Source organism: Durio zibethinus, chromosome 7, assembly GCF_047325235.1.
Source record: "Durio zibethinus cultivar Kanyao isolate XHJ-2024 chromosome 7, ASM4732523v1, whole genome shotgun sequence".
NCBI lineage: Eukaryota > Viridiplantae > Streptophyta > Magnoliopsida > Malvales > Malvaceae > Durio > Durio zibethinus.
Window position 1 is genome coordinate 23,360,643 of NC_143168.1, and position 24,619 is coordinate 23,385,261.

General features: G+C 33.8%; 3 pseudogenes across 2 annotated transcripts; 1 reads left to right on the forward strand and 2 right to left on the reverse strand.

Annotated features, from left to right (window-relative positions):
• The first annotated feature begins 1,931 nt into the window (after nucleotides 1-1,931).
• On the forward strand, nucleotides 1,932-5,425 carry LOC111276690 (putative disease resistance protein RGA1; annotated as a pseudogene).
• Nucleotides 5,426-8,673: 3,248 nt separating this feature from the next.
• On the reverse strand, nucleotides 8,674-15,281 carry LOC111286834 (uncharacterized; annotated as a pseudogene). Its single transcript, XR_016343654.1, has 16 exons — nucleotides 15,143-15,281; nucleotides 14,680-14,825; nucleotides 14,276-14,410; nucleotides 13,855-13,989; nucleotides 12,948-13,094; nucleotides 12,599-12,757; nucleotides 12,091-12,488; nucleotides 11,471-11,549; nucleotides 11,176-11,217; nucleotides 10,756-10,818; nucleotides 10,590-10,639; nucleotides 10,477-10,504; nucleotides 9,821-9,895; nucleotides 9,593-9,703; nucleotides 9,444-9,505; nucleotides 8,674-9,190 (listed from the first exon to the last, which is right to left on the reverse strand). The product of XR_016343654.1 is annotated as an uncharacterized LOC111286834 (transcript).
• Nucleotides 15,282-16,521: 1,240 nt separating this feature from the next.
• Nucleotides 16,522-20,215, reverse strand: LOC149518191 (leucine--tRNA ligase, cytoplasmic pseudogene; annotated as a pseudogene). Its single transcript, XR_016343655.1, has 2 exons — nucleotides 20,068-20,215; nucleotides 16,522-19,974 (listed from the first exon to the last, which is right to left on the reverse strand). The product of XR_016343655.1 is annotated as a leucine--tRNA ligase, cytoplasmic pseudogene (transcript).
• Between the last annotated feature and the right edge of the window lie 4,404 nt (nucleotides 20,216-24,619).

Here is a 24,619-nt window from a genome sequence, read left to right on the forward strand (position 1 = left end):
AAATAGATTTTATTAGAATGAAAAGTTTACAAAATGTATGTATGTATGTATGTATATATGTATGTATATATGTATTTGGTACATTGGAGCAGATTAAGTCGGCAAAATTACACGAAATGTTTCGTTATATATTAAACCTATAGGAATTGCATTTTAGCTGTATTTTTAATTCATTTAGTTTTAACCAATGCATGCAGCTCTCAAGATGGAAAATTCAGGGAAGGCGTGTTGGGTATGGAAGGCTGGCAGTAAGCATTTACTTTGTTTGATTTAGAGTCTTTTTGCTGTTGTTAAGATGCCTTCAATTAAGGACTTTATGAATATTATTGTTGTAATAAATGAATGTGATTTTAATTTGTATCAGATGTAATGTAATTAACAGTGCTATTCTGTAAGATTTTGTTGTGATATTATGTACCAGACATAATTATGTGTTTGTTGTGTTATGACTAGTTTGTTTTAAATTGCTCTTAGTTTGTCTGTATCCCATTGTGGGCTTTTTCTTGGTTTGCTTCAGATATCAAGTCTCTTGGTTTGATGTAACATTTGTTGCCTTGATGTTGCGTATTGATTGTAGTTCATGTTTATAACATTGTTTGACCCCATGTACCTAGAATATGTATTTGTTTGCGTAATCTACTTCAGCTATTCATTTCAGTGTTCTATATTCAGTTATTGTTTCCTCGGGGTGAACGATATTATCTCATTTAGAAAGCACTTATTCTAATTAAAATCAGAACTTTACTTAAAGGCTGTTGCATAACAATTTTTTTTTATGAAATTTTTCGACGTTCGATAATAATTTTGGATCGCGATTAATTCAAAATCAAACTGAATCAAATCTCGTAAGTTCTTTCAAAATTATTTTTTTATTTACAAAACTCAAAAACTAAAACTTTACTTAAAGTTAACCATTCGTGCTGCATAACAGCTTAACTATAACAATCAATGCACCCCTAAGTCGTGTGCAAAGTCTTATAAAATGTGACTTTTACTTGTTTTACACGACGGAAAAACGTGTGAAATAAAATGGATATTTATTTGAAAAATTTTTCAATTATCAGTAAATTAAATAATTTGTTGCATCAAAGTGAAACTCTATGAGGTATTCATACAACACAATACTAATGATAATAAAAATATTTTTATATATTCTTTCTTCTCTCAATTTATTTGTTTTAAAAAATTCTAATTTTTGTATTTAATATTATAATTTTAATTTTTTATAATATTGAAGTATTATACCTTTTTATTGTCAAAAAATAAATTTTAAGTATAAAGATAAAATAAAAGGTATTCAGATATTTTGAAAAATATATATTTTGAAACGACTCAAAAATGAAAAAAAAAAAGGAAGAAATATTACCTATGTAAAAATATTCAATGTAAATAAGACCCAAAATAAAAATTTACATTATACCCATATTAAATAATTGAATTAAGTTTAAGACCACACTTAAAAATTCTTAATTGCAATAAAATTAAGTTCATTACCCATATTATTTCCACCAGGTGATGCTTAAATCTAAATATGGAATCCATCAGTCGTTTAGTTTTCTATCAGTTCGGCTTTAAAAAAATTTTCAAGTAAAATGCATTTCGTTTCGTGTCCGACGATACACTCACTGATTTTTTTATTTTTTTTGCGTGTCCGTGGGTGTCCCTCGCGTTACGATAGGGTGGATGCCGTGATTCCTGGAAAGCATCCATTTTTCTTTGTGCAAACATTGAAAGCCTTTTTTTTTTTTTTTTTGTTCTTTTGGTAGTGATGTAGCTGATCATCAACCAAACCACAAGTATAAAAGTACTGATGGCTGCTAAAATAAAATATTTACTCTAAACTCACTTGTTTAATTTCCCGGAAACAAACTTCAATATAAATACTATACTCAATTGTCATTTACCTTTGATTACCTCTCCAGAGTTTAATTATGGCGGAATCATTTCTGGCCATCGTTGCAGAACAGATTTTGGAAAAGATAGTATCCCTGGCTGCCAAAGAAACTCTATCGCTTTGGAATGTCAATAGTGATTTGAGAAGGCTTAAGGAAACCATGACCTACATAATGCTGTGCTGTTAGATGCCGAAAAACGGCAGCACCAGAACGACACGTTGCGCCTTAGTTTGGGGAAGCTTAGAGACGTCTTATATGATGCTGAGGATGTGCTTGATGAATTCAGGTGTGAAGCGCTGCGAAAGGAGTTGATCAATCGTGGAAGCACCACCAACAAATTGGTACGATTACCTGCTCTCTCTATTCCATTTGCATTCCCTTTGAGGATGAGTCATAAAATCAAAAAGATCAATGAAAAGCTAGATGCGATAGCTAGTGATTTCAAAAAATTTAATCTTGGACTTGAAGAGAAAGTTGAGAACCGGCGTGTTATTCTCAGGGATACCCACTGCTTTGTGATACCTTCTAATGTGATAGGTCGCAATCGAGACAAAGAAAACATCATAGATCTTTTAGTCAAGCCAATCGATACTGAAAATATCCCCGTCATCCCTATAGTTGGAATCGGAGGTTTAGGGAAGACCACGCTTGCTCAACTTGTGTACAACGATGAAAGGATCACTAGGGTCTTTCCCTTGAAAATATGGTTGTGTGTCAGATGAGTTTGATCTTGCTAGGTTGCTTTGTGATGTTATTTACTCCATTACGGGAGAAAGATGTAATGGTTTACCAGTTAATGCATTGCAAACTCATTTGCGAATGCTTTTAAATGGTAAAACTTTTTTACTCGTTTTAGATGATGTATGGAACGAAGATCATGTAAAATGGATGGAACTGAGAGATTTACTGATGACAATGGGTAACTTTCAACAAAGTAAAATCATTGTGACTACACGGGTTCAAAAGTTGCTTCGATAGTGGGTACTATTGCTCCGTACAACTTGAAAGGTCTTAGTCACAAAGATTGATTAGTCACAAAGATTGTCTATCTTTGTTTGTAAAATGGGCATTTAGGGAAGGAGATGAGAAAGTATATCCAAACCTTATGAGAATTGGTGATGAAATTGTGAAAAAATGCAAAGGGGTTCCATTGGCAGTGAGAACTTTAGGGAGCTAGCTCTACTGAAAACTGAGCGACATGAATGGGAATTTATAAAAGATAACGACATATGGAAACTTGATCAAAATGAAAATGACATTCTACCTATGCTGAAATTGAGTTATAATCATTTGCCATCTCATTTGCAAAGGTGCCTAACTCGTTTGTCATTGTTTCCAAAGGATACTATTTATGATACTGATTATATCGTCCAATTCTGGATGGCCATTGGACTTACTGAAAGCCCCAAGCAAAACGAAGAGTGGGAAGATGTTGGGCTACGATATTTCAAAGAATTATGGTCGAGGGGTTTTGTCCAAGATGTCGAGGTTGAATATACATATTACACATTTAAAATCCATGACCTAATACATGATCTCTTGTCAAATGTGTCTCAAGATGACTGTTTAACAATTTATCCTCATACAATAAATGCTGCTAATCATATTCGACATCTGTCATTTTCGGGTGATAATCCATTGAGAGCTCCACAGTCATTTTTGAAGAATTTAAAAGGTGTGCGGACTTTGGTGATCCTACCTTCTTCAGGAAGAAATAGGATAATTGAGGAACATTTTGTAAATGCTTCCATCTTGAATTTCAAGTTCCTGCGGCTACTTGATCTCTCCTATTCATTTTTGGAAGTATTGCCCAATTCCGTTGGCACCTTGAAGCATTTAAAATATCTTGACTTATCCAGGTGTTATAGAATGAGCAAGCTTCCTCGTTCTATCTATAAGCTTCAAAGCTTGTTGACATTAAGATTGTTGGATATTGATTGCCAATTGCAACTGCCTCGCAATTTGCAAAGTTTGGTCAATCTCAGATTCCTAGATCTAACCGGGGATACTCATGGGAAATTAACACCCACACACAATACTCACATACACAAAATAACAAGCTCAAATCAAGAATAAAAACACAAACATATTTTGTTCGACCCAAATCAAAATGGTTTACTCAAAACTCAATCAACTAACAATAAATTTTTATAACTATGAAACTTTTAGAATGAAAAAAATCTCCAAAAACTTTTTATTTGAAACTTAACCCAAAACTTAATTATACCATTTTAATAACCTACTTATTTAACTATTCTTTTGGTGTTTAACTCTCTAAAACTCTCAAACCAAAACTAAAACATTTTATTTATAAGGGTGAAATCCTTTATAATTTTATTAAGCTCTCGATATGAGATATAAGATTAACTCAAAACTGTTATAACTTTCGATGTGTAATTATAAGATTCAAAGCAAATCTAAATAGATACTACGCATATAAGTGAGATTCGACCAGGATGTTGGAGTTCTCTTCAGTTCTTGTACTGCTACGGATGTGAGTTGCAGGAATATTTGTTTGAAGGGATGCAACACCTGACATCAGTTCGAAGTTTGACTATAAAATGTTGCTCTAAACTAGTCTCACTACCACGAAGTCTGAAATTTCTAACCAAGCTGGAGTGTATTACTATAGTTGAATGCCCAATAATCAATTTACGCATGGAACTGGAAGAAAGAGAAGACTGGGACCTTCACCTGTGCCTTTAGCAATTGGAAATACGAGGTGCACCAAAGTTGGAGGATCTACCGCGATTGCTTCTTGATAGATCTGCTAGCACTTTGCAACTTATAAAAATTCACCGCTGTCCCAACTTTGAGATACTACCGGAATGGCTACAAAATCTGTCATCACTTCAAAAACTTGAGATTCTTGACTGCCCAAAATTATCCTCTCTTCCGGATGGTTTGGATCGCCTCACCTTGCTCACCCAACTACAGATTCGAAAATGTCCTACGTTGAGTGAAAAATATCAACCCGAAGTGGGTGCTGGTTGGTCCAAGATGGCACACATCCAAGAGGTTCATATTTAAGATCAGAAGATTTACCAGGTATGGTTTGTGGTACTTATTAATTTCTTTATCTTTTATCTCTTCATTGCTAGTTAAAATTGACCATATAAGTTCCTCTCTACGCATGTATTATGCATACAACATTTGCAAATTTTAATGATTTGTACCTTTGGTCGCAGGTAAATTTTGAAGTCGATGCTTTGGTGAGAATAAAGGAGCGGCATGTGAGACTTCAATCCACCCATTTCCACAAGATTCATTCGAACTTAGCTTTTTTTTTTTTTTGGAACATTGCTTGGAATTACTTTGAGTTGTATTTTTAACTCATTTCATTTAGTTTTGAACTACTGCATGCAGCTCTCATGATGGATGATTGAACCAAAGCCTATCGGTATGAAGGCTAGCGCTAGCTGGAAGCTTTTTAGTTTTTACTTTGTTTGATTTAGAGTCTTTGTGCCAATGTTTTGTTGGCTTCAATTAAGGACTTTATGGATTATGGACTTTATGGAATTATACTATAAAATGTATGGCTGCGTATGACCAGAAAAATGATTACTTGAAATGTGTATCATTTTATATGTTCCAACTAGCAAAGCAAGTTGAGAATAAGAATATGTCATCTATCTATTATCTATCATAAAATGAAACTCAACTAGAGATGCATAGTTGGGTAACACTATGGGTGGAGATTCATCATTTATTCAACCTTATGTCAATACTGATTTTTTGCAAAAAAAAAAAAAAAATCTTGGAAGGAGAAAAAAAAAAACAGAAAGATTGAGTCTGAAAAAGAATGAACGGTGGAAAAACAAAGAAAACAACAATCAAAATTTACTAAAACTCAAATCAATCCAAAAATTCACGCATGCAGACATCACAACCTTTTCCAACACCTATAACAAGCAAATCACATTTAAAGAAAAAAACGGGGAAAAAAAGAGAACATCAGAAAAACAAATTGAGAAAAAAATTTGTTTAGGTTGTTTTAAAGTTACAATGCCCACTCGGTACCTCTCTTGAATGGTTAGGTTCTGTTTTATATATAGCTAGCTGTTTCCTTCATGTTTCCTTTCGTTTGAAATGGGCATGGCAGACAAACCAAAAATGTCGTTTTCATTAAATAAAATGATAGTGTTATTGCATCTTTCATTAAATAAAATGATAAAGTTATTACACTATCATCACTCTGTGGTCCATCTAAATCTAAGTCTAATACCATCATTGTGTTATTGCACCTTTCATTAGATGATGTACCTGCATTACTTGATGTAATCATCCTTGGAATTGACCCATTAATTGTGAGTGTTCCCATATTTTTGTAATTAGCATAAGGGAGGATGATAACTGGTTAAATCAAGGTTAATTTTTATTTAATTTAATTTCAATTCAATTTTTTAATTTTTACACTCAATTTTAATTTTATTTGACATCAAAATATTATTTTATTCAATTCGATTAATATATTTATAAATTGCAACCAATTTGTTTCGATTCAAAATTAATATAATATTTTAATTTAATATAATATTCATAAAATATTATTTCTAAATATAAATTATATCTTAGTTATATATAATATAAAATTTTTATTAAATCAATACCTTAAATTAAAATATTAAATAATTATTTTATTAATATAATATATATAACATAAAATTAAATAAATAATAAAAATATTTTTTATATACATGCATCTAGTGGAGTTGGAACAACTTAAAATCCAACTTCAACTCAAACCCAATTTAAAGAAAAAAAACAGAAAAAGGAAATCCAATCCACTTTCGATCTGATTTTTTATTTTAAAAAAATTATTTTGTTTAAAATTAATTAAAATCTCTAAGATATAAATTATTTTATCACCTAAATATAATTTTATAAAATTTCTCGATGTTAAAGTATAAGACTTATATCTTTTTATACACTCTGCTTCAGCTGTTTGTCGTGTTCTGATTCATTGATTAAACGATTATCTCATTCAAATATCTCCATTTCGCATAAATTCATCCATTATTGTCTATCGAGGAGGCCCATAAAAGGTGACTATAAGTTAAATCGCGATTTGGATTCAAAATTATCCCTAGCGTAAATGCACTTGGCATGAAAAATTGTGCAAACGCATTGAACACGCAATTGGATGTCCATCACGAAATCAACTTTTACTCGTTGAATTTTTTGGTTTTAGTGGATGAATGCTCGATTGCCTTTTTTTTTTACCTTTTTAATTGTATTGAAGAGACAAAAAAATATTTTTATAATTTAACTTTTTTATTTTATTTTTTATTTAATATAATAAAAATATTATTTGATAAATTATTATTTTTATTAATTATCAATTATTTATTAATAAATTATTATTTGACATAAATTATTTGAATAAATTTATAATTATTTATTAATTTTATAAATTTTAAATTTTTAAAATTTTTTATTATATATAATTTTTAATTTAATATCTTATATGATTTTTTATTCTCACTATAACTTAATTTATATTTAATATTTTTGTTTTATTCAAACACATATCTCACAACTATTTTTACTCTTATTATTATTATAATTATTTTTACTTTTATTAATATTTTTAATTTAATCAAAATCATCTTTATCATTCATTCAAATTAACTTTAACACAAAGAAGTAGAATAGTAATCAAAATCCTCTTATTAACTTAGCGTGAAGGAGGAAGACTTCGTCGAAATTTTTTTTTTTTTTAAATTGATTAGTTCCACAATATTAAGAAATTTGATAGAGAGAAATCTTATTAACTTGTTGGGGAGTGGATGGACCGTCAACGTCTAGTCGTTTGTGTACAGTTTTCGCCAAATGAATAAATTATTCGAAAATATATACATCTTGGAAAGCTATATATGAAGATCAATTGGCTGGCTCAAGGGCAAAGTCAATGAACTGCTCAGAGAAAAAGAGATCGTTAACCTGTCTTTTAACTTAATACCCTTCGTCTTTTCTTTGATTTCAGAGTTCAGATATGGATGAATTATTCTTATTCGAGATTGCAGAAAGTGTTTTGGAGAAGATAACTTCCCTTGCTATTGAGGAAGTTCGCTTGGCATGGTTTGTCGAAAGCCATCAGGAAAAGCTTCGGGAGACCTTGACCTTGTCAATGGAAAAGACAATATACACGTGCATGTGCAGCCGGCTAGCTTTTGTCCAGGAATTTCCTTTTTTTCATGCCTTGTGCTAGGTTTTTTTTTTTCAGTTCAATAGTTCCAGCTTTGACATTGATAGCTGAAAAGTGAGCAGATGTGTTCCATTTGCCAACCATGACTTTCGGCTATGAACTTTTCCATCACATGGTGTAACCGTTGTTGCTCCACATTAGCACAAGCACACAAAATTTGTCCCCATACTCAACGTGAACATGCATAATTTTGGAAAGGTAAATGTAGCTTCCGGTTATTTCCATGCATGAATGAAAGCCACTATATCCATCATATGTCGAACACTGTGAACTTAGTCATAGGACTTTTCCGGTTACTGCCACTCATCAAAACATTAAGAATATTGTTGCCACTTATAATCTATTATTTCGAACAAAATTAAATGTTTATATTCACTTAATATCTCCCTTAATTAGTTAGGTTCTGTTTTATTGCTGTTTCTTTGTATTTGTTTTTTAAATTTTGTTGGATATGAAGTGACAAACAAAACAATATATCATAATAAATTTACAGCAATAAATAATAATTAATAATTAATAATGTAGGAAAATAAAATACATCAAAATTTATTTAAAAACTCTTCTAATATAGAAAAAACTTTTATTATCAAATAATAAATATATAAAATTATCTTTTAGTTAAACTAAAATTAATCAACAACTAAAAAAATAATTTAAAAAATTTCACTAAATAAATGACTCAATAAATATATTTTAAATTTATTTGTAAAAAATTTTAAATTTGATTTTTATTGTTTAAAATATAAAATACAAAATCATAACTTACTCATAAAATTTTAATTAAATTAAATCAGACAACTCTCTTTTTTTTCTATTTTTTAAATTTTTTTTTCTTTTTTTTCTCGGTTTCAGCGTCACTCCACTTTTACACCTAAACAGCTCCCCTTCTTTATTATTTAAATCCTATCAAAGGTCAGATGGAATATATGGGGAAGTGGATGAATTAAAGCATGCATATCAAATGAAATCTTACATGAAGATTCCTCCTCTTTGGCTCTTTGCCCAGCAGCTAATACTATCTCAACGGGAAGAGGAGCAAATGATGACCAATATTCATGTTTTGCCCCAGCTATCTCTGCCTGAATACCTGCAAAAGGACATGTCCTTGAGAAATCTAAGCAGCTTCATACAAAATGTACAAAGACAGAATTATGGGTTTGCACATTAAAGAAACTGACTGCAGTTGCAACTGTAATTACTCTCAGGATCACCTAACCATTTATATTGGAACGCAGTGCTTTAACTTTTATGGTGATTATAGAGGCAACTGTTTATCCAATACAGCAGCATCAACTCAAAAACAATCAGGAATTTCACGTATTTAAATATCAACACTTTACCATGTTCCACACATAAAACTCCAATAACGAGCAAGCCAGCATCTCTTTAAAACAACCTCTTCCTAAGATGAAAACTGCAGATTACGTAACTATGACATAAAGGAGTAAACTGACAAAATGATTTCTGCAAGATTAGAAATAAAGTCAACCATCTCTTCCTCAGTCAGCATCATCCTTTGAGTTACTGTTTGCAGAGATTTGATTTCACACTCCGCTTCATGGAGCTTATCTAAGGCAGATGTTGCTTCATCTCTGGCAATCTAGCTCACAATTTAAGAACAGAGAAAATTAAGTTAAGCAAGAACATTTCCCCCTTTTTAAGAATGGTAAAATTCAAAAGAAAAAGCCAGAGCATACAACATAAAATTTCAAAATACCTCAGCCTCTGTCCGAAGAGAAGCAATCTGTTCGGGTATACCACCATGAGTTTGCGTTGCAGTTCTTAAAGCAGCCTGCAAGAAGAACAATGTCATATGCTACTCAGCTGCAGTTCATAAACCATGTCCAGACTAAAATGTAAAAGTAAAAGAATTAAAGTAGCACAATGATTTTTGCAAAAAGAAGTCAGTTATAAGCAACAAAGCAGGACTAGCTAGATCTACAAAAGCAATGAAACTATTGAAGGTGTTAAGAATGAATAAAGCATGACCTCTGGCAATCCTTCCTACAGGTCTAAAGCAAACACCAACTTCTGTGCTTAGTGTCTATTGACTGTTGAGACGGCATTTATTTTTACATATCAGATTCTCATTTTAAAATTTATGCTAAAAATTTCATGCACATGCCTGCTTCAGGTGTATATAATAAACCTCTCTATGCATGAAATCAGTACCATCTCACAAAGAGAGATGCATAAAAAGATGCAGAAATAAGCATAAATAAACTCAGTAAACACACACTTACAAGACAAAAGAATGTCTTTTAAGGCTCATAGTTATCGAGTATTATGTAATTTTCCATGCATAATGAGACTGTTAACACATGCAGATTAGTTTGAGACAAGAAAAGAGTGGCACTCTTTAGAAGTACAAACCTCCCTTTCCTGCAGGGCTGCCTCCTTTCTGAAGAGGAAGACAAATAGCGCATAAGAAAAAGGAAAAATAAATCACAATATAACATTAAATTCTTGTAAGCCATGAAACTTGCCTGCTTAAAAGACGTGCTTCTAAAGTTACACCTTCTCCAAGATTAGCAATCTATATTGAACATGTTATGAATCAAGTAAACAAATACATAATTTTGCTTGCTGGAGCGGTATAAAGTTCATTTACATTTCTCTTGTTTAGTTTTCTTTAAACTGAGAAAAGTTCACCTGTTTCTCAAGCTGCTGAGTTCTTGCTTCTGCTTCCTCACACCTCTCCTCTGCAAGTTGAAGCTGGGAAGGCAAATATCATGATGGAGCACCAAAAATAACAGTATAAGACTATTATTAACATTTTCCGTAGGCCAAAGCACTTAGTTGGCTAACCTAATTACATCAGAGTTTTTGGGAGAAAATGGTGTTGCAAAAGTTATATCCAAATGCCAGTATTCAGATAGATTATGCCCGTTCATTTGAAGATAACTGTTGCAACAATTTAGGATATTGGCTCAGTGCTTGAAGATGATGGAGAGCCAAATTGATGTGCATGAATACAATATCATTTTCCAAATAAAACGTTTCATACAACTTTACTAGATACAACAATAGAACAAGTTACATAACAAAGAAGAAAAAAGTTGCTGGAATCACCTTTTCAATTAAACTTTCATTTTCATCCTGTAGCATATCAAGCTGCCATGAAATTCACACCACATTACTGGAAGATAAAAATAAACATTTTCCTAAGCTTCTTCATGTGTTTGATCACATAGACTGAAATTTGAAGTGTTCAGACTTGAACAAATTAATTAGGACTTTGAAAAAGAAGATATGATGACCTATACACCTGCTTTCAAATAATTCCTTAGAAACAAAAAAGAAAAAAATAAAATTGCAACTAATATATGCTAGAAGGAAACACATATTTAGCTTAACGTGACTGTACCTCATCTTGTAAAGCAGAAGTAGACTGCTGTCTTCCCCTATCTTTCAAGCTGCTCATACTCCCAAAATCTGAAGACAATCTGCTTACACTATAAATTTTAGAGCACTATAGATGAAACAAAGAAAGAACCTAAACCAGTGCAATGGGCATTTTACATGATCCAGGATCTTGAGACCCTAACATTATTAATTGAGAAAAACGCATGACGGTGATGGGCTTAAATACTTCCAGGGGAGGGCATTATGCATTCTTGAATACTGGAAGAGCAGCAACAAAGCCTTTCTTACTGTAGAGATGAAAACATAAGGACCTGAATTACTCATATATATCTATTATCTTGTGACTATGTTATATAAGAATGTTGTTTAAATTTATGACACTCAATCGCTTCTAAATCACGAATCAGAGAAGTTGCTCCATTTGATGGCAGATTTCCTCATTCTCTTTCTAATATATCTAAAACTTCAAAGACCAAGTTAAAAGGGAAAATTCACATTATATGTATAAAACTAACAAAAAAAAATAAGGGTGACGAAAGAAAAAAGTTGGAGGGGATTACGATGTGGATGATAACTTCATCCTTCAAACTGAAATCACACCAGCTTAGAGCTATAATATACCGTTTATCTCTCCGATTATCAGTTGAAGCCTCTGTTGAACTAACAGATGAGGTTGGCTTCAGTGGCATAGGCACTGTATGAGGTATCACAGGAACTGCCTTGACTCCTAAATGTTGGCGACCTGATGCTGTGGAACGAGCAGATAAAGGTTGCTCTATGGATCTGGTTAATGGACATAACCGGCCAGCAGTTGGCTGTTCTGCAGAACCCTGCAGAGATGGTTGTCCGCCTGAAATGGAATAAGGAGACATGGGTTGCTCCACAGAGCTGATAGAGTGAGATGGTTGGCCACTTGAATAAGATGATAATGGTTGCTCCATATTGTTGACAGATAGAGAGGTTTGACTGCCTGGTGTGGAACGTGTAGATGGTGGTTGATCCTGATTGATATGAACTGACTAATAGCAAATTTAAAGTTACAAGTAAGAATTACATTCATAAGTAATATAAGCATTAAACAAACAAAAAATTTAGATAACTGAGCATACTCAGTTAACAGACAAATTACCGAGGGAGAAGATGAACGTATTGCTTTTCCACAAGCAAGTCCAATGGTTGCTGTGCCACTCGCTGAACTATTATTATTTGCAAGGTCATCCACATCATTGTCCTCATCACCTGGTTGCTGTGCTACTTGTTGCACAGGCCTTTGAGCCATAGTTTTGGCCTGTGTTTACGAATGGAAGTCCATATAAGAATGCATTTCTCAGTAGCATAAAACTCCAGCATTAACCGTAAATCTTTTCCTTAAACTCACATCATAACTTGTCTGCTCAAGCTCATGCTTCTTCTCTCACATTAGCATGACAAGCAAGAAATAGCTAAAACAAATTCATAATAGGAAATCACATAATTACCATAGAAGGGCGTGACTGCATTGCCCTACCACGAGCAATACCAATGCTTGCTCTGCCACTAACTAAAAGGTCATCCTCATCATCGCCCTTATCAGATGCTTTCCGTGTAGTAACTTGTGGCAGCCGCTTCTGAGTTATGTTTTTAGTCTGCAAAATTATACAGTGCTAGTCCACTGAGAACATATTTGTTGGTAGCATCAGGCTTTTGCATGTAATGTGTAAGTCACAGAAGTTACAAACTAACGATTAGACATCTATGAATTATCTTATTCAACAAATTCCTTTGCAACTTAATATTAAACTTTCTTCCCTAAACACATTTCAAGCAGCAACCCAATTATAAACAACAATATGTTCAAATCACCAAATTTGTACTGATAAGAAAATCAAATAAGTAATTTTGCACGCAAGACCCATATGGTTACCAAACAACTAGTCAACTGAATAATACACTTCTCTTTGTAATAAGTAATAATGCATTAAGGAATATTCTGAGTCCTTAAAGACTAAATCAGTCAATTACTGATTTCCAGTGCTCAAGCATGCATGAACAGGTCACTCAATTATTAGCTTACGACTTATCTTGTTCACACTCTCACGTTCCATTTCATACCGTGTTGACAAAATGTTACATTTATCAGAGACAGCTCAAGCCAAGCTTATAAAAACACAGTACTTTCATAGCTCCAAAAGTTAAAATGACAAAAAGATAAATTTAAAATTTTAAGTCTGAAACTTAAACAACTTGAGCAATTTTAGACAAAACCTATTATATGTCCAGAGAAATTAAAATTTGTTATAAATGTAGCTCAAACTAAGAATTTAACTTGTCTAATTGCATTCATTTTCTTTCCCTGAGGCTCACTAGACAAACATGTCTATCTAAATCAGATAATCATATAATTACCGCAGGAGAGCGTGACTGCATAGCCCTTCCACCTGCGAGCCCTATGCTTGAGGTACCACTCACTAAAAGGTCATCATCATCATTGTCCTCATCAGATGGTTGTTGTGGTGCTCGCCTTTGAGCTATGTTTTTGTTCTGGGTTTTACAAGATAAGTTGCAGTAAGAACATATTTATTTGCAATGTAAAACCAGCTAGCATGCTAACATGAACAAGCTTTAGAGCAGCATAAGAGAGTTTGAAATACATTACAATGCATGACAAATTGATAATACAGTTAATAGTGGTCAAAAAAATCTTTTATAGAGAAGTGTTATTTTAACTTGTCAAATGGAATTTATTGAACTACAACAAGTTTGTGCGTCTCACTTTGACACACATGCAGCTGGTATAGCTAAAACCAAATTTGTGTTAGATAATTACTGCAGGAGACTGTGACCGCATTGCCCTTCCACCAGCGAGACCTATGCTAGCTGTGCCACTGACTAAAAGTCCATCCTCATCAGCTGGTTGTTGTGTCATCACTACTGGAGCTCGCCTTTGAGGCATGTTTTTGTGCTGGATTTTACAATGCAAGTCCAAGTAAGAATAAATTGACTTGCAATGTCATAAGTCATAACTCTACCACATGCAACCATGAACAAATTTAGAGTTTAGAGCAGCATAAGAGAATTTAATACTTAATTGAGTCATGATCATAGCTAAGGAAAGTGTCTTTTAACTTGCCTAATTCAACTCGCTCTTTTTTCTCTTACCTCTCACTTAACTAACATAGCATAGGTCAACCTAAACCAAATTCCTAGTATTAGATAATTCGATATAATTACCATAGGAGAGCGTGACTGCATTGCTCTTCCACCACCAAGCCCTATACTTGGCGTGCCAGTCACTAAAATGTCATCCTCATCATTGTCCTCATCAGCTAGTTGTTGTGTCATTGCCTGTGGAACTCGCTTTGAGCCATGTTTTTGTTCTGGATTTTACAAAGTTAAACCCAGCTGGTAAGAAGTAAGAATTATTTATTTCCAATGCGAAGCTCTTGCATAGCAAAATAGTGTTGAAAATGCCCATTAAAGAAAAGTGCCTATGACAGAACTGATAATGGGGTAAGTTTAAAAAAAACATATAAAGATATTTTAATCCATTGTTTCACTTCTTAAACAGTTCATTATTCATACTGATATGAAGCTTTAATCTCAAAATTAATGTAAAAATTGTCAAAACCATCATGTTTCGAACACATACTTGTATCCGACACCCTATCCCTGAGATCACCTAACATTAAATTACCATAGGAGAACGAGCACGAGTTGCTCTTCCACCAGCGAGTCCAATGCCTCCCGTGCCGTTAATGTTATTATAATCAAGCTGGTCATCATCATCATCATCATCATCACCCTCCACGTTTTGCTGGTGTGCCATAACGGCCGCCAGCCTTTGCGCCGCCGCTTTCGTTTGCGCTTTCTTCATGTTCCCCATGCTTGCGTAGCTTGATCCCGACCGTCCGTGGCGGTGTATCGGCGACGATGATGTCAGTGGTGGCATAATTTTTCATAAGGGTATTGAATAGTTACAGGTAAACGATTTGCGTGGGATAAGGTAATCATGAAACCTTGACCAATGTACCTTGCTGCTCGGACTGTTTGGTGGCCATAATTCATGAACCCAGTTACCATAAGGAACATATCGTGAATATCTATGAATAATTTTATGTTTGTTTCTTTCTCTTGTTTGAACCAAGTCATGAATCTCGTATTCTTTTTTTCTTTACAGTGAAAGAAGTTGGAAAGAAGTTGTTAATAAACACTTTTTTAATCAACATAACAATTGAAAGTGCATTTTTTTTTCATTTAACAACATTATTTTTTCATATTTGATACTCCTTCTGTTTCATATTTTATGTTCTTATTTGTTTTTTGGAATTAAAAAAAAGAGAGATTTAACATGCATTATTAACTTTAATTTTTTGTAAAATATATAATTCCTAGTTTTTAATATCAAAAAATAAAAAATTATGAAAAAAAAAGTTTGGAATATAAAAAAATTAAGAATTTTAGGTTTTTAAAAAAATATATAATTTTGAAAACAAAATGAGATTGAAAGAGTAATGACAATACAATAGAATTCTTTTAATTCTTCTATAAAAAAAATGAAATTCTTATAAAACCTTTTGTAGTGGTAGGAATGTTTAAGTAAAAATCATTTGTCTTAAGCTATGTTTTCCATGCACTACCATGTTAAATTCAAATGGTAACAAAACAAGAATTTTTTTACTCAATTTTTTTTATTAATGTTTTATTTGGATGACCAATAGAAAACGATTCCTACCACATCATCATTAGAAACCGGATTGCGACAATGCAAGCACTGATCACTCAGTAATCTGAACTGGAAACCTGTTCTTTTTCTTGCTTTTGAAACACCATTGGTGTTTTTTCGTACAATTGCGAGCGATTAACAGTAAGAACCAGGTCAATAATGTTGGAATTTAAAAAAACAAATAGGAATGAATAAGCAAAACTGATAGAAGAAAATATCAAAAGAAAAAAAAAGTCTTTGACTTTAAATGCAAAACAAAATAGGAAAAACACATAGGTTAGCAAAGACATGTCACAACAGCATTTTGATGCAATATTTCTGGAAGACAGCAATAAAATGTTTTACCTGCATACAGTAATAAACTCAATTTTTATTTAAGCATAAGTGACCATTCGCTGTTCAACACCCAATTAAACACAGATGCAGAGAGAAAACACCAATTTAGAACGCCTGATACCAAATAGTCCAACAAAAAAACATTTCCTCGACGTAACATAGCATGCTAAAATGACAAAGTTCCTTCACCTTGACAGGAAGATGGCAGTCGGATTTCCAGGGGATGGAGGATTCTGCTTTAGCAGGGATGCATGAGGACCAGCTTGAACATAAGCATCAGGATCAGTGGCCGACAAGACTTCTACCTCTTCAAGACCAAGTTGTCTTTTGATCAAGTCCAAGTTCTCCTTAAGGACCTCAATCTCTCCAAAGGGCAGCTTCAAATCCAGGACTTGGGCACCAATTTTAATAGCCTCATCCTTCTTGAACGTCAAGAATGGCATACAACGTTTCTGGATCTGTTTAAAGTCTGCTGCCTGACCAACAGTGCTCTCCTGCAATGCGTTCATTATCTCCCCGTCTGATGCAAAAGTATGGGTCTTATTGTCGAACTTGCTTTGGAGAATCTGCAAACACTCTGCTTGCCATCCTTCAAATTGCTCATTCACAAAGATTAGGCCTCTTAACTTGTCCTCAGTTAGCGATGTAACAGGAGCACCTTTCTTATTAGCTTTCTTTGATCCCAAAATCTGCTTCTGGAGCAGCTTTCTCATCAACACAATGGAATCTTGCAAATACTTATCGGCACTCTTGAGTTGCAGATCTGGAGAATCTGCTGTGGGCCAGCCTGCTTTCACCACAAAGCCATCCTTCTTCAAAAGCTCTCTCCAAACAAACTCCGCATAGTGAGGGCAGATTGGAGTGAGAAGCCTAGTCTGCACATCCATAAACCGCCATACAAGGTCACGGTTCATGCCCCCACTGCCACAAGAGAACCTATACTCATCCCTGGCAGCTTGAAGATCATAAAAGCCAGTCTTGAGAGCCTCCCGAAACATGTAATCCCTATAATTCTGCTCAGTCATTTTGACAGCAATGTTTATCTCATTTTCAAACACCCGATCAGCATAGGTAGATGGGGGACCTGTCCTCAAAGACGATTCTGCAGCCAGAATCTCTTCCATCCATGCAATCTCTTTTGTAAGCCGTAAGATTGCAGCATTGGCAGTCTCAAACACAAAGTTTGCATCATCTACACCATCCCCAGCATCAGCCAGAGAGAATCTTGTAGCATCAGCAGAGAATTCCTCAATTGCCTGATGCAGTGTCCTGAAATTTCCAGTAGACTTGGACATCTTCTCTGAATTAAGCATAATATGTCCATTGCACCTGAATCCACAAGGCCAGTGATCCTTGGACATGATTGCTGCGTGATTGTAGATGCAAAATGTTAAATGGTTCTGGATAAGGTCTTTTCCAGAAACTCTAAGATCAAATGGATACCAGTACTCAAACTCCTGCTTCATCTTGTTAAGAACAGAGGATGGGATATCAGAAGATTTGGGATACTGACCACCACAGAAGAGAAATTCCCAGACCTCACAGTCATCTGGGCAGGTTTAACCAGATCAGCACTTTTTCCGTACATGTCCCCATTTTGTAAAAGATGAGCAACTGTGTAATAAGCCATGTAAATGGTTGAGTCGGATAATGACTCAACAAGGAATTCTGCATCCCAAGGAATGCGAGTCCCAAGCCCAAAGGATCGTGAGCAAGCCCATTGGTTCAACCATCCTAAAGTATGTTCAAAGCCATGTCGTGTCTCATCAGAGTATAGATTCATGTTGGATAAGCACTCCTCAGCTACTTGTTTCCATTCCGGTTCACCATATGTGATGTACCATTGATCTGTCAGAGCCACAACACACTCATCACCAGACCTTGACATAACCTTCTTCTCAGGCTCACTATAAATTATTGCCTGGCCCGTCTCAATCAGTTTGGTCCTTATCAGTGCCTTAGCTTCATGGACTCTTCTTCCTGCATACTCTCCAACAGTCATGGTTCCCTCTGTAAAACCTCTCAAGTACACCAACCTCTTCGCCTCAGCAAGCTTTTCTTTCTCATTCTGACTTTTGATTTTCAGATCCACACAAACTTTTTCAGCTGCCCTGTCTCCAAATTCTGGAATGTCAATGATGGGTATAATCTCAAATGGCAATACCCATTCATCCTTCACCCCAAACTTTTCCCGAAAAGCGGGTTTTGCTTTCAAATCATGTAAGGCCATATAATCATCAGGAGCATCGCTAGGAACACTGGTCACGATCCCTGTACCTTTGTCCGTTAGAATTGTCATCATTGGAAGAGCATATATGATCTCATTAAATGAGAGAGGAGATTTTACAGGAAGACCAATCAGATCATAACCAGTCAGTTCAACCAAGCAAGTAGGTTTTTCAGGGACGCGGGAGAGCTTCTGATAAGCAAGGTTGAGTGCTGCTCTCTCAGTCAGAATAAATATCTCAGTTTCATTGATTTCAAAGGCTCCGTATTTCCCATTAGGCAAAACCCAGCAGTTTGTTTGCCCATACATGGTCTCAGGCCTCAATGTTGCAGCAGCCAAAAACACTTTTTTCCCTTCCAAAACACGCATTTTAGCTGGAAAAGGTGGCACCACTTCCATTTTAATAATAGTATACTCTTGAGGCTGAACTCCTTCACCAGTTGCCCTATCATGATCAGCACATGGCTGACCATCCAATGGAGAATATATAGTATACCTCATATCTTTAACAATCTTACCCATCGATTTCAACTTCCTCATCTGCCACTTAACAAACGAATCAAAAAACGGATTCATATCTGTGGTCACAAATGACCTTCTCCAATCACAACCTAATCCAAAAGCCTTGAGGTCTTGAACAGCCAATGGCGGAAAGAACTTCAACCATTCATACGGGTTCTGAAACTTTGATATCTCACTATCTGAAAGTCCAAAACTCCTCATAATTTCCCACTGAAACATCTGTCCGCTAGATTTAGATGCCGCCTTAGACTTTTTACCTTTAAACTTATCAGGCGCCACATTGGCATCTTCATTTGGGTCAGATTCTTCTGTTGGGTTAGGTTCCTCATCTACTACCTCATGAGGAAAAATGGGTGGATCACCAAATTGTTTGATTTCCCTAGCAAGTTTATCAGCTGAAGCCTTGATTGGCATACCGGTACAGTGAAAAGCAAAAGGCAATAACACATTGGCACCTCTTAATCTATGATAAGCAGCAGCAAACTCGAGTTTCGAAAGCGAAAAGGCATGGCCCAGATGTAAAAGACCATTCATATAAGGAAAAGGAAAGTTCCCAAAGAATTTTTCACCTGGTTGAGGTGGTTTTTCATTGGGTTCAGCTTTAAATACATCTTTTTCTTCCCACCAAACTCTAACCTTTGACTCGATTTCCAGGAGTTTGTCTCTCCTGGCATAGCTCTTGCCTCCCTCTGTTGCCATCTCGTGAAACCGATGAAAACTGTTCAAAACCAAAACAAAATAAAATTCATGAAAATGAAACAAAAAGAAAACCAAAAAAAAAAAATGGAAGAATCTTTGGAAAAGAAAGTGCCTGAGTTTATTGAGGAAGATTGTGTTGTGCCTACGAAGAATCTTTGCTGAGTTGCGACGGATACAGAGCAAATGGGTGGAGATGAAGGAGGATAAAGAGAAAAGAGAGAGACTGCGTTGAGTTTCAGTTCCAGTTACAGGGCTAGATTCTCATTGTTTGTTTTTACAGGTTTTTGGAGTTTTAATGATTATTAATTTTAAATTAAAAAGGCCTGTCCCAACTTTTTAACATATCAAGAAAGTGGTATCAGAGTAAGGGTTATTTTGAAATATTGATACAAAAGTAACAAATGATAAAAGTAAATTTTATTTGAGATCATAGAGATTGATACAGATTCTATGATAAAATTGATAGCATTAAATTATTTAACTTGAAAGCCTATAATGAAAAATTATTTATACTGCAAAGATTTATATGAGTCAATATTAGGTGATTCGATTAAATCAATAGATATAAAAAATGAAAACTGAAAGAAGCCATATAAAAAGGCACTAGCTACAATCAAAAAATGGATTGATATCAACGTGTTCCATCATGTAGCATAAAAAATAGATGTTTACACTATTTGAAAAAAAATGACATTGTATGAAAGAAAAAGAAGTATGAATAAAGTTATACTTATTAAAAAGCTAGTAACTTTACAGTACATGGATGAATGATCGATTATAGAGCACTTGAGTAATTTTCAAGATATATTTAATTGGATGACTAATATGGAGCTTAAGATAAATGATGAAATGAATGTGTTATTTTTTTTAGGTTTATTGCTAGATAGCTAAAATACTCTAGTTGTGACTGTTCTTAATTTAGCTCCTGATTACAATTTAATATTAAAGATGATAAAAGACAGTATGCTTAATGAAGAAGTAAAGTAAAAAGATTTAGACCCTGAGAATCAAGCTCATGTCACAAAGAACAAAGGTAGAAACATTAACAAAAGTCAAAACTTAAAAGGTCATAGTAAATCTAAATATAAATCCAAGTTCAGAGATAAAGTGAAGTGCTTTCATTATAGTAAAACAAGTCATATAAAGTAATACTACAAAATCTTAAAGCAAGAGTGAAAAGATCATAAAGATATGAGTTCAGATGATGACAATGTTACATTAGCGAATTCAAATAATGATTCAGTTACTTTAATTTTTACACATAATAATTATAATCATGTTGGTGATCCTAACATTAAGTGAATAGTTAACATAAGAGCGACACATCATTGTGTTCCTAAGAAAAAGTTATTTATAACTTACAAAGCATAAGACTTTGGTTACACCAAGATGAAAAATAAGAGTGTATCATAGATTATTATAATTAGTGATATTATTATATAAATTAGTATAGGCTACATATTAACTTTAAGGGATGTCAGACACATTTTAGATATAAAAATAAACTTGCTTGTTATTAATGTTATTGATAAGGAACGTTATTAGAGTTAACAAAAGAATGGACAGTGGAGCTTCTTAAAAGATCTATGGTAGTTGCAAGAAAAAAATTATGCTACACAATATACAAGATATAGATGCAATTGAAAGGCAACTAGATAAATGCCATTAAGAATGATATTTCAACAAACTTGTGGCATAAAAGGCTAGCACACATGAGCAAGAAGGGGTTATAGCTGTTCGCAAGGCAGTCATTTATTATCTTAACCAAAAGTATGTCTCTCGATTTATATGATCATTATCTATTTGACAAGTATTGTAGAATTTTTTTTTTCATAAGAGTTTTCAAAGAAAAGAAAATATATTAGAATTAATTCATTCTGACATATATAGTCCCATCGAGGTTGAGTCATTGGGTGATAGTAGGTATTTTGTTACTTTTATTTATGATGCTTAATGCAAGACTTAAATGAATATGTTGAAAAATAAAAATTAGGTATTGTAATATTTTTAAAATTTTCATACTATGGTTAAAAGGATGATAAAGATGCCTTTGAAGTATATTTAAACTGATAATAGTGAGAAATACACATCCAAAAACTTTGAAAAGTATTGTTCAAAGTATGGGATCAAATATGAAATGACAGAACCTGAAACACCATAGCATAATGGTATAGCTAAAAGGATAAACTACATCATTATAAAAAAAGTCAAATATATGTTAAGAATAACAAAATTACCAAAGTCATTTTGGGGTGAAACAACCAATACAACTTATTATTTTCTTAACAGATCACCATCAGTTCCTTTGGGCTTTGATATTTTAAAAAAATATATGGATAGGAAAAAATGCTTCATGCTCTTACTTAAAAGTTTTTAGGTGTAAAGCATTTATACATGTACTAAAAAAATAGAGGTCAAAGTTTGATAATAAAAACACGTAGTGTGTGTTTATAAGATATGGTGATAAAAAATTTAGCTACAAAGTATGGATCCAATGAAGATAAAGATAGTCAAAAGTAAAGATGTGATCTCTCATAAAAGAAATTATAGTAGATCTTGAGAAAAATAAAAAGACTACTCAAGTTATTGTTGAATGTGATGTTTCAACATCGACAAGGGTTCCACCAAAAAAAGCCACAGATAGTGAAAATAAGCAGTAAAAAAAACTTGAGGATATAAATAAGTTAGACAAAGTTAGTGATGAGTTAGATGCAATAAATTTTGAATAAGAGGAGTAATCTTCTTTACCTAAGAGTGTTGAGCATGGTGAACAGTCCTATCCATCAAAGAGTGTTAAGTAGAGAGAGCTACCTTCAACATCGGTAGTGCAAAGTCTCGGCCTAAGAGATCTACTAGATAGCACAAACCATCCACTAGGTATCCAAGTTTAAATTTTATTTTAATTATCAATGAAAGAAAGCCAAAAAGCTTTCAAGATATGCAAACTACTTCGGATAAATAGTATTGGTTAAAAGCAATGAAAGAAAAGATAAAGTCATTGTAAAAAAATGGTACATATGATCTTGTTAAACTATAGAAAGGAAAGAAGTCGTTGAATAATAAATGGGTGTTCAAGTTAAAAAAAGAGGATGATAAGTTAATGAGGTACAAAGCTCGATTGGTGGTAAAAGATTTTTGTCAAAAACCTGACATTGATTTTAATGAGATCTTCTCTCCAGTTGTAAAGATGAGTTCTATTCGAGTGATACTAGGATTAGTAGCTAGTTTGAATCTTGAGCTTGAGCAACTTGATGTCAAGACTGCATTCTTGCATAGTGACTTGCAAGAGGATATTTATATGGATTAGCCTAAGAATTTTGAAGTGAAAAGGAAAAAGTACTTGTCGTAACGTCTAGATCCGGGGATCTATCGCTAGACATTGACTTTTAGGGAGTCGCCACCAATCTTTTTTATCTAGGTGCGATTGGCCACCTAAGGAATCTGTCCTTTCAGGGAACACCTAAGTTTAAGGGTCCCTAAAAGAATAGGTTCAGGTCTACTAACCAGAACAGGGTTCGGGAGTTCGGTTACGTGTGAGGAAGGTTATAGCACCCTCACAACGCCCATCAAAAGATGGTACCAGCTTGAATTTGTGTTATCCAAAAGCCTTAAAATTTTACCAAGTAATTAATTATTGGAAACTTTTCTCAATTAACTCTAATACTTTTAGCAGAAAATTGAGAAAATTTCTTCACCTCAAGAGTATGCAAGAAAAACTACTGTTTCACTTACAGAGGCTCCGTCGTCGGATTATTTAAAAAAACAAAATCGAAATTAAGATAGAAAGGAAGGAAAGAATGATTTTTTTTTTTTAGGGAAAATTGATACTTTCAACTTTTCCCTAAAAATATTTTTTTTTGAAATTTATTTTTGAGGAAAATTGATACTTTCAACTTTTCCCCAAAAATATTTTTTGGAAATTTATTTCTAAGGAAAATTGATACTTTCAACTTTTCCCTAAAAATATTTTTTTTTGAAATTTATTTCTGAGGAAAATTGATACTTTCAACTTTTTCCCAAAAGTATTTTTTTGGAAATTTATTTCTAAGGAAAATTGATACTTTCAACTTTTCCCTAAAAATATTTTTTTTTTGGAACTTTTGATTTTTTTATATTTAAAGAAAAATAGAAAAATAAAAAAAAATAAAAAAAGAAAAGTAAAACAAAACTAAAAATAAAATAAAGATAAAAAGAATATTAAATAAACCTAATCTAATAAATAAAAATAATAAATAAACAAATAAAACAAATAAAAATTCAAAAAAAAAAAAAAAAAAACCTGGAGCAGCTCGGCTATCGGCGTGGCTCGGCTCGGCTCAAGGAAGAAAAACGGCTCGGGGGAGCGGCTTGGCGGCTTGGATCGGCTCGGCTCGGCTCGGAGGGGGCTGGCACGCGCGGGTCAGAATCGGGTCGACGCTCGGGTCGGGTCGGGTTACGGCAAAACGCGCGGATCCTCTGGGTTACTTAAGGCCAAAACGACGTCGTTTTGAGAGGGTATAAAAGGTACCTTCCTCCGTTTTTCGGCAGAACGCTCCCCCCTCTCTCTCTCTTCTTCCCTTTTTCTCTCCCTTCTCTCTAGAAAATGAAGAACACCGGTGCCGGATTCTGGAAAAATTCGTCGGAATCTGGAAATTTAGCCGGAATTTCGCCGGAAGTTCACCGGT